Source organism: Ursus americanus, chromosome 22 (assembly GCF_024610735.1).
Source record: "Ursus americanus isolate L20-20 chromosome 22, mUrsAme1.1.p, whole genome shotgun sequence".
NCBI classification, from domain to species: Eukaryota; Metazoa; Chordata; class Mammalia; order Carnivora; family Ursidae; genus Ursus; species Ursus americanus.
Genome location: NC_142148.1, coordinates 41,629,260 through 41,638,213, shown reverse-complemented (window position 1 = coordinate 41,638,213; position 8,954 = coordinate 41,629,260). Strand labels below are relative to the sequence as shown.

Here is an 8,954-nt window from a genome sequence, read left to right as displayed (position 1 = left end):
TTTTCCTGCCTTTTTTTTTTTTTGCTTCTTCAAGTGCCAATTTTTATTTTAGCAGTTTTGATGGAAATTTTTCTAAAATATACATTTCCTTATGTTTTTTTCGCCCAGAGCAGCTTAGAAAAACCTTTATTATGAATTTTGAAGACACACAAAAACAGTTCAGAGTTGAATCAATCTACAGTATCCATCAGTCTTGGCTCAACCTTTATCAGCGGTGGCATCTGTCAATACACCCTATGCACCCCACCCAATGACCCTCGGCCCGCGCCAGTTCGAGGCAAATCCCAGACATGATATCACTTCACTTCTAGATATTTCTGCACCAGTCTCTAAAAGAGAAAGTTCTTTTTAAACATAATTGCCCTACTGTTATTACATGTAATAATTAATCCTAATTTCTCAATATCATCCTGTTGTGTCTACATTTTCAATTATGTCACAAATTCAGACTTTAAGCAGATTTTTTTTTTGAGGTAGAGGGGGCAAGTTTATTTAGTAAATTCAGGACTGCTGACCTTTTTAAGCAGATTTTTTTTAAAATCAAGATTCAGGGGCGCCTGGATGGCTCAGTCATTAAGCGTCTGCCTTTGGCTCAGGGCGTGATCCCAGAGTTCTGGGATCGAGCCTCACATCAGACTCCTCCCCTGGGAGCCTGCTTCTTCCTCTCCCACTCCCCCTGCTTGTGTTCCCTCTCTCGTTGTCTGTCTCTATCTCGGTCAAATAAATAAAAATCTTAAAAAAAAAAGATTCAAATACGGAGCTCACATTTCAACAGTGATATGATTTTTAAGTGTCCCAATCTAGAGACTTGCCCTCCATCTCTTTTTCCTTGCAATTGATGCGTTGAAGAACCCTGAATTCTCTTTATCAGAAAAGAAATTTTTATTGCTCACTGTATAGACAGAGAACAGAGAGAGTTATTTGTCTTTTTCTTGATGCCTTGAGATTATCACATCAAAGATCAGTTACTGTTTGTTCTCTGCAGTGACTGGAGCCCTTTCAGGGCTCAAGTGCATGGGAGTGCCTGAGGGCTTGTACACCTTTTTCTATCTGTTCTGCTTCTGCTTTGGGGCCACCAGTCACTCCACATGCCGGTGGTGGGGCCTGCCTGCAGTCACCCTCCTCTCCCCCCTCAACCAGCAGCAAGCTGCACGCAGTGCTCACCAGACCCGGGGCCCACCCCGCTGTGCCAGGAGACCGTGCTACTTATCTTCAACTCAAGCCCTCTGAGCGGAGACTCTGAAACAACCCTGGCTTCTTACCGCCTGCTGTGTTTACTCTCCCGGGTGGCATTTCTGACTAACCGGGCTCTGGCTGGGAGAGGTCTGTGTGGTAATATGGAAAAGCAGCTAACATCATTGTTTGTCTTCATACGTTTTGTCCAGAATCCTATTTTCAACGATCGCTACTCTTTTGAGGCTATCAAAACAATAGCTCGTGTTTAATGGAGTGTGTATGATACGCCATGCCCTGTTTTGAGCATTCCACACAGATCTCATTCGGTCCCACCCGATGACGCAGGTACTACCAGACTCCCGTTTTGCAAATGAGGACACAGAGGCAAGGGGTCCATTCCCTCGTCCTGGGATGCCTGGCTTGCGGATGCCACCTGCACGCAGGAGACTGGCCTCAGAGCCCGAGATTCTGACCAGCACTCTGTTCATTAATGAATAGTGTAGTACAGTGGGGAGAGATTCAAGAATGCTTGTTTCCCCCTCCCATCCCCCCTAAAAAAGAATGCTTGTTTCCATCATTCTCTGGGCCTTTAGATGAGTAAATTAACTTCTTTCTTCTACTATCAGTAAATGGAAAGCAAATTATATTCCCTGAGCAGCATTTTATAACCCTCTGTTGAAAATGAAGACAGTTGGGATCACTACAAGCCATACCAACCCTCATTCGAATTATTCAACTATAGGAACTAGGTCACCATTTAAAAGAAAGATTTCAAAGAAAGCTTTCAGCTCTTCCAGTTCACTAACTCTGGGCAGGAGTGAGTTGGTATAACCACCTGGGAGACCTGCTTGACACAGTTTCCTAAGCCGATCACGGCCGTAGCCTCTGAGCCAACAAGTCCATCTGTACGTTCGTACGCTCAAGAGAAATGAGTGCCTAGAGCCACCCAAAGTCACGGCAAGAATGTTCTCAGTATTTCTGCTCGTACCATCCTCCACCTGGAAACAGCTCCCACGTCCATCAGCAGGAGGATGGACAAACTGCGGCTTATGGACACAACAGAAACTTCTACGGCCATGAAAATACTTGAAGGAAACATGCACACAATGAGAAGGAACTTACTCCTGCCACACTCCACAGCACGAGTGGATCTCACAAACGGAACGTGGAGCGCAAAAAGCTAGAGCGGGCAGAGCACCTGCCGATTCCGTTTACGGGAAGGGTGACCACGCACCACGTGGTCAGGTGACCACTCAGCTGGTGGCTACCTTGCAGATGGGGAGTGACCAGGAGGGCTGCTCGCGTTCTGCTTCTTGATCCATCCACAGGGTGTGTCGTTGTATGGTACAACCACACATTTCTGTGTATTTATATATGTCACGAAAAGGTTTTTTCCCCTGCTGAATAGATATGACATTAAAAATAGAATGACTACCAGAGACCCGATCGCTGTTAGTGGGAGAAGAAGCTGACAAAGTGAGAATCATCCCATGGCCTGCTTGCCCACACACAGCGGACGGCCAAGGAGGGGGGAACTCTGGGTCTAACTGGTACACAACGAGGAGGTAAGGACATGGGAGCACCCCAAGAATCATCTGGTTTTGACCCAATCTCATCCTCCAATAAAACTGACCTTTGTCCTTAAAACTCAAAATACATCCCATACAAAATTCTCTCCTTGCATTAATTCACTTGAACACTTAAATAGCACTTACTCATATGTTAATGTTACTTCTTTTTAGCCTCATAACAACCCTTTGAGGGAGGCAGTTAGCATACCCATTTGACAGATGAGGTGACTGAGGCCCAGAGAGATTCAATAACTTGACCAAGGTCTCCCAGCTGGTGAGTAGTGGAGTGGTCGGCAGGTGCAGTGAGGAAGGTCAGTGTGGCAGGGCGACTGGAGCCCAGGGCATGTCTCAGGGGAAACGGCTGGTAGCTGGTAGCGGTGAAGCTGGGCTCACACCAACTGGTGGAAATGACGACACCGTGATCCTCACGCTAGCCATCCTCGGGGCTCCAGAAAGGACGTTTCAGGACCCAGCAGAGACCCCACTGCTGGGTGGGGGTTATGAGGCAGGACTTGAGTCTCCATGTGTCTGGGGAATAGGACTCTTCCCAAATCCCTGGCCTGGCCCTGCGGAGTCATCTTCCTGTCGGACTTGCACTGGGCCTGCCCAGAGTGGAAATCCTCCTCCCCGGCTCCAGATCTCCTCCCCAGCTTCCGCCTCCCAAAGCCCCAGCTCTCCAGGACTCCCTCTTGGGCCCTTCAGCACTCCACAGGGATTCAGTAGCCATGTCCCAGCATCAGCACTGCCACCTGCTGCCCGGGAGACTGGGGCACCTTACTCCTTCATCCGTGAATGCTGCGCAAAGATGCTAGGACCACTGGGCTTCGAGTGCCCATATCGGGCACCCAGTAAATGCTCAGTAAGTGCCAGCTAACTTTCCCTCCTTAATCACACCCGGGGGTGGCATCTGGGTCGTAGTTGCATGCTCTCACCTCGAGGGCTGGGCTGGTCACTAACCCATCGCCTTTCCTTAGACAAGTTGTTCACTCTACGATCTGGCAGAGGGCATCCACGATCTCAACTCCAGATACAATCCTGTCATTCCTCTGCTTAAAATAATTTTCTGTTAAGTTTTATGCTGGTAGGAAATCAGCCACTGGGACCCAGAATAGACAGCAGAGCCCATTGGAGCTGGCATATACCTAGCTGTAGACACAGACTTCCAGGAGAGAACCAGGCACTCCTTGCATGGAGCTGCAATGGATCCCGGAGGAAAAGTAAACGTGATTCATTTACACGAGAAAGTAGAATTATCAGTACTTGGATGCGATGTGACTGTGTATCTGGGAACCCAGGAGAATCAACTGAAAAATAAATAAGAAAATTCAGTAATGTGGCCACTTACACATTTAATATACAAAAAGCATTGCTTTTTAATGTGCAAAGGACCTGGTTAGAAAATACAATAGAAGAAAAATTCCACTTTCAGTAGCCACAGAAGTCAGAATACCTGGGAAATAAAGTCGAGTGAAGTGAATCTAAACAAACCCAAACTTTGAAACTTTAGCAAAGAATCTTTTTTTAATTGAATGAATGGCAAGACACACCCTGTTTTCAAATGGGAAAAAATCATTTTATACTTTTTCTCTCTGAGTTTATCTAAAAACTTAATGCAATCTCAATGGAAATATCTACTTTTAAATTAGACAAGCTGATTCTAAAGTTCATAAGAAAAGTAAAATATGCACGTATAGCCAAGAAAATTCTACAAAAGAAAGTTAGCCAGGGAAACTATCCCTTCCAAATAATAAAAGGCCTTATAAAACTATACTTAATAAAGAAGCTTGAGGGGCACCTGGGTGGCTCAGTTGGTTAGGTGTCAGCCTTTGGCTCAGGTCTTGATCCCAGGGTCCTGGGATCGAGCCCCACATCGGGCTCTCTGCTCAGTGGGGAGTCTGTTCTCCCTCTCCCTCTGCCCCTAGTCCCTGCTTGTGCTCTCTCTCTTGCTCTCTTCCAAATGAATAAATAAGATCTAAAAAAAAAAAAAAAGAAGCTAGAAAGAGCATATGAATGTACAGAGAGATCAATGGAACAAATTAGAGAACTCCAAAATAGACCCAAATACATATGGAAAGGTGGCATTTCAAAGCAGTGGAAAAAAGATGGATTATTCAATAAAGGGCTTCGGGACAGCTGAGTGCCAGCTGGAGCCATACCTTACTCCTTACACCAAAGTCAATTCCAGATGGATTAAAGTACTTTTAAAAACATAAAAGTACCAGAAGAAAAGTCGAGGGTTGTTTTTGGTCATATCCAAATAGGGAAGATCTTCCTAAGACAGACATAAACTACAGAAGCCATAAATGAAAAGACTGCTACACTTATGTACATATAAAGTCTATTTAGGGAAAAATACTTATTTAAAACGTTTTCGAAAATGAAAAACTTGGGGGAAAAAAACATTTTTCTCATATGACCAAAATCCAGTTGCTTTTATATATAAAGAACTGTTACTTAAAAACAAGAAGAGTTGGTAAATATCAATAATCCAGCCACCTGATAAAAAAATGAGCAAAGGACAAGAACATGCAGCTTATAAATGAAAAGGCTCTCAACTGGGGCGCCTGGGTGGCTCAGCTGGTTAAGTGTCTGCCTTCGGCTGAGGTCATGATCTCAGGGTCCTCGGATCGAGTCCTACCTTGGGCTCCCTGCTCAGTGGGGAGTCTCCTTCTTCCTCTCCCTCTTCCTCTGCCCCTCCCCCCAGCTTGTGCTCTATTTTTCTCTTTCTCTCTCTCAAATAAAATATTTTTTAAAAAAAAGAAAGAAAAAAGAAAAGGTACTCAACCTAACGTACAATGAAAGGAATGAAAATTCCTACAATGGGACAGCACAATTTAGAGAGATCAGTAATTCACATTGGAAGCAAGTGGGAAAGAGGCACAGATGATAGGTAAATGGCTCTGATTTCTCTCCAGGGCCATTTTGCATTACCGTGAAAAATAAAAATGCATCTACCCCTTGATCCGGCAGTTCTTTCTTGGCTAGTGGTTTACCCACAGATACACCTGAGGGCAAAACCGGCTGAATGAAAATGTTACAGAAACACTGTTTATAATAGCATTGGATTGGAAACAGTTCAAATGGCCTTTCAACAGTCTTCTGGTCAACCGTAGAATTTTAGAATGTGGACTGACAAACTTTATCTTAAAGGGCCAGATGGTATTTTATTTGTGGGCCAAAAGGCAGAATAGAGGTTATGCAGTTGCTATTTTAAAACTATTCTCAGCTCAGGTATGAAAACAGACGGGGTTTGGTCTCTGGCCTAGAATATCCACACAACGAAAAGCTATAATGAGATATGTCTAAATATTGGTAGTGTGGAAAAGTCCCAAGGCATACATTTTAAAAAGCAAGGGAAGGGGGAAGTGACTGGCTGTTTCCGTTGTTCGCTTCACCCTGCAGGAGCTGTATTTTGAAGACAATGTCTGGAAACTTCTACCTTGTAATTGTTGGCCACCATGATAACCCCGTTTTTGAAATGGACTTTTTGCCAACTGGAAAAGCAGAATCCAAAGACGATCATCGTCATCTGAACCGGTTCGTAGCTCATGCTGCTCTCAACCTCGTAGATCAGAGTGCGTGGCTGTCCAACAACACGGCCTTGAAACCTGTGGACAAGTTCAGCGAGTGGTCTGTTTTGCGTTTGTTACTGCGGGCCATGTGAGATTTATTATGCTTCCTGACATAAGGCAAGAGGACGGAACAAAGAACTTCTTCACTGATGTCTATGATTTATATATAAAGTTTGCGGTGAATCCATTTGATGAACCCAGTTCTTCTAACCAGTCAAGCGCATTTGACAGAAAAATTCAGTTTCTTGGGAAGAAACACCTTTTAACTTGAATGCTGAAAAATTTGGAAATAAACAATGTCACTACAATGGGGTCTTCTCAGGAATGTGTACATTGTGACTAACTTGATTAAATAGCCTGGTAAAGTTTTACTTGTATATTTTTCGAAACCTAATGAAATCCCTTGTGTATTTCAAAACAGTACATTCAGTTTCTCACAATTGTCGACAGATCAAGATTTGCTTGTGAACAGTGTTATTTATAAACTCTTTATAACCTCGAGAATATCTTTATTCTGAAAATTACGAATGGGCTTTCAATTTTACTCATTCAGGTAGCCTGATCTTAATGTCACATTCTAGAACCAAACGTCATTGTGAAGATGTGGGTAGACAGATTTAAAACTAAAAGTTTCTGCAGTAGGGAATGAAGTTGATGGCACATACAGGGGCTTCTATACAGCTAGAGATGTTCTAAAACCATATAGGCAGTATGCATAGCTCTCCCCAGGAAGCTGAAGCAAACAGCTTTTGCAGTCCCAAATGCCACATGCCGGCCTCGGTCAAAGACTGAGAATAGCAATGCTGCTATAAACCTAGAATCCTGGATCTATGTTTGTAAAATGGGAGGCTGGGACCAAAGTGACAGGTTAGGTTCTTATATTGCCTGTCCCTCGGAGAGTAAACTAAAGATTAAGTGGACCTGTTGATAGTTATACTAGTACTAAGTATTTGTACAATTCTGGGATTGTAAACAAAAGCTTATATTACCTTAAACATTTGCATTCTTAGCTTTTCAGGCTGTATACCAAGGGGGTGGGGCTGGTCTCCTGTAACAGGTGGGATCTTACTGTAAACTAGTAAATGTCCATTTAAAAACAAGTACTATAATCAGATATTTTCTGTGCTAATTGTGAGCACTTAATTTTGTTCCATCCTGAATAACTTGAGCAAGTAGTTCTGAGTTTGGTCTCATACGGAACTTGTGTGAAGTTGCTACCATAATATTTTACCCCCTCTATTTATTGATCTCTTAAATAAAGATGTTTTTCAAAAATAAAAATAGGGGCGCCTGGGTAGCGCAGTCGTTAAGCATCTGCCTTCGGCTCAGGGCGTGATCCTGGCATTATGGGATCGAGCCCCACATCAGGCTCCTCCGCTATGAGCCTGCTTCTTCCTCTCCCACTCCCCCTGCTTGTGTTCCCTCTCTCGCTGGCTGTCTCTGTCAAATAAATAAATAAAATCTTTTTTAAAAATAAAAATAAAAAAATAAATAGCAAGGGATAGAGCAGGATACCAAATCAACATGAAAATATCAGTTGCATTTTTGTGCATGAACAATGAACAATCTGAAAAGGAAATGAAGAGAATAATTCCATTTATAGTAGCATCAAAAAACTTAAATACTTAGGAATTAACTTAACCAAGGAGGTGAAAGATGTCCACAGTGAAAGCACAAAATATTTTTAAAAGAAATTAAAGAAGACATAGATAAATAGGAAGACATTCTGTTTTCATAGATTGTAAGACTTAATTATTGTTAAGATGTTAATATTACCCAAAGTGATAGAGTCAGTGTAATCTCTATCAAAATCCCAATGACATTTTTTGCGGAAGTAGAACAATCCAACCTTAAATCTCAAAGGACCCCAAATAGCTCAAATAAACTGGAAAAAAACCACACCAGAGTCGGAGGGCTCACTCTTCATGATTTCAAAACTCACTACAAAGTTATGCTAATCCAAACTGTGGTATAGCATAAAGACGGACACACAGACCAATGGAATAAAATACAAAGCTCAGGGGGCACCTGGGTGGCACAGCTGTTAAGCGTCTGCCTTCGGCTCAGGGCGTGATCCCAGTTATGGGATCAAGCCCCACATTAGGCTCCTCCGCTATGAGCCTGCTTCATCCTCTCCCACTCCCCCTGCTTGTGTTCCCTCTCTCGGTGGCTGTCTCTATCTCTGTTGAATGAAAAAATAAAAATCTTAAAAAAAAATACAAAGCTCAGAAATAAACCCTTACGTATAGAGTCAAATGATGTTTGACCAAGGTGCCAAGACCATTTAATAGGGAAAGGACAGTTCTTTTTTTTTTTTTTTAAGATTTTAGTTACTTACCTATTTAGAGAAAGAAAGTGAGCATGTGGGGGGGGAGGGGCAGAGGGAGAGGGAAAGAATCTCCAGCAGACTCCACATTAAGCCCCAAGCCCAGAGCCCAACATGGGGCTTGATCCAATGACCCCAAGGTCATGACCTGAACCAAAATCAAGAGTTCGATACTCAACTGACTGAGCCACCCAGGTGCCCCGGGAAAGGACAGTCTTTTCAACAAATCATGCAAGGAAAGCATTCCTCTGAAGAAGATAAATAAATAGCCAACGAGCGCATGAAACAACGCTCAGCATCACTGATTAT

The 8,954-nt window shown here is 43.2% G+C and overlaps 1 pseudogene; it reads left to right on the top strand.

Moving 5' to 3' along the window:
- The first annotated feature begins 6,168 nt into the window (after positions 1-6,168).
- LOC123800654 (trafficking protein particle complex subunit 2-like) lies at positions 6,169-6,590 on the top strand (annotated as a pseudogene).
- The last annotated feature ends 2,364 nt before the right edge of the window (positions 6,591-8,954 follow it).